The following is a 1,826-nucleotide window of genomic DNA, read 5'->3' as shown; positions in this document are numbered from 1 at the left end:
GCCCTCATATGTGGGATCCGAACCGGGGCTCTCTGGTGTCCCAAGAGAGTTCTTAACCATCGCGCCACTCGGCCGGCCCCCTTTTAGTTTTTTAATTCTCTGCCTTTGATATTATAAAAGCTAGGCTGGGGCTGATTTCACGTTGCTGTTTACTTTCTGCCTGTTTGAAGTCTTCATTTGGGGGGTTTGTTGCATGTCCGTGTTCACCACCTCATTTGATAAGATTCATCTAATTAGTCTTTTATTCAATAAACATCAATGGTCACCAGTTCTACGCAGGGCACTCTGCTGAATGCAAGGAAAAGGTGAGGGGGATGTAATCTGGAAACGGGTGGCAAGAAGGCTGAGGCTGTGCCAGCCCAATCCTGGGACAAGGTTCAGGAAATCCTCTGTCCTCAGGACAACTTGATAAAGAAAATGAACCAAAAAATGGGCCATTTTCCAGTATTTTAAGATAAATATAAGGATGCACATCCCCTGAGCCCAGGGCAGCACGGATATAGCCCTCGCAAAGTTTTTGTGCTATGAACGTGGAGAGTGAGGTCTATATCATTCAACAAATACATATTGAACCCATCCTCTGGGCCTGGCCGTTTCAGGCTCTGGCGACTGGAAAGGACAAAAGCCTCGCATGGTGCTTCCCTGCTAGTGGGAGGAGATGGACAACCAGTGAACGCACTCAGCAGCCCACTAAAATAGTGTGGAGGTGGGCAGGGTGCTTTGGAGACGACAAGGCAGGTAGGGGATGGAAAAGCCTGGCCAGGGAGGGCCTTGATGAGAGGAGGCACTTCGACCAATAGCTGAAGGAGGTGAGGGAGTGAGGCAAAAGCATGTTGGAGAAAGCGTGGTGCAGAGGGCCTGTGTTTGGGAACAGTAAGGAGGCCAGTGTGGCTAGGACAGAGTGAGCAGCGGACGGGGTGGCGGGGAATGGCCTCAGAGAGCGTTGTGGGGTGGGGGATAACGTATGACCTCAAGGATATTCTAAGGCCTTTGGTGTTACCTTGAGTGATATGGGAAGCCACACGGAGGATCCACAGGTGTATATATGCCAATTAGAGTCAACTCCTCATGCTCTGCCTTTGAGCGGATGACCCTGTTTGCAGAATAACCTGGCAAGCTCCCTAATTCAGTCCCAGCCACATCTGGTAATAAAAGAGCTAATTGACTCATTTCTGTGGGATGTTCGTGACCACCAGGTTCCTACTGCACCTTTTCCCACCTTCGGGAGTCAAAAATGACCGTGACCAAGGGCTTACCTGTGGCCTCGTATTCTTGAGCATCAGAGGGCATGCTGAGTTCCTGCCAGGCACATGGCAGATGCTCAAGAAATCATGAGGAAGGCGGCTAGCCTTTGCAGAGTGCGTTCTATGGTAATTTCCACAAATAAATCATTTTCTCTATCTACCAACCTTTCAAGTTAAATTTAACTCTTCTCTTTGTTGATGAATAACTGAAGTGAAAGCTGTAATTGACATACCTCAAGCCACATAGCTTCTGACAGATGTGAGAGTTGAACACAGGTCTTTCCAGCTGCAAAGCCTGGGCTACAAGGGGCTTAAAAGTCGAGGGCAGATTCTGGGTCAGCCATTTGGCTTTGCTATGGACTCTGCATGGACGGAAGCAGAAGTGCCTGGGCTCCATGAAAGTCATCATGTGGCCATGGGCCCTGGACAGGTGGAAATGCAAAGTGACACAGCCACTCAGGGATGTCCAACCATAGAAGTCTTCAAAAAAAACATATAGCCATAAACATACAGCTGTAAAAACCTGGACTTGTTGAACAGAATCAGCATTTGATGATCTTGGCTTTTGGATCTTTCTTTCCC

The sequence above is a fragment of the Hipposideros armiger genome, unplaced genomic scaffold (genome assembly GCF_001890085.2).
Source record: "Hipposideros armiger isolate ML-2016 unplaced genomic scaffold, ASM189008v1 scaffold_46, whole genome shotgun sequence".
NCBI classification, from domain to species: Eukaryota; Metazoa; Chordata; class Mammalia; order Chiroptera; family Hipposideridae; genus Hipposideros; species Hipposideros armiger.
The sequence above is the reverse complement of the archived record's forward strand: the minus strand, read 5'-3'. Positions refer to the sequence as shown.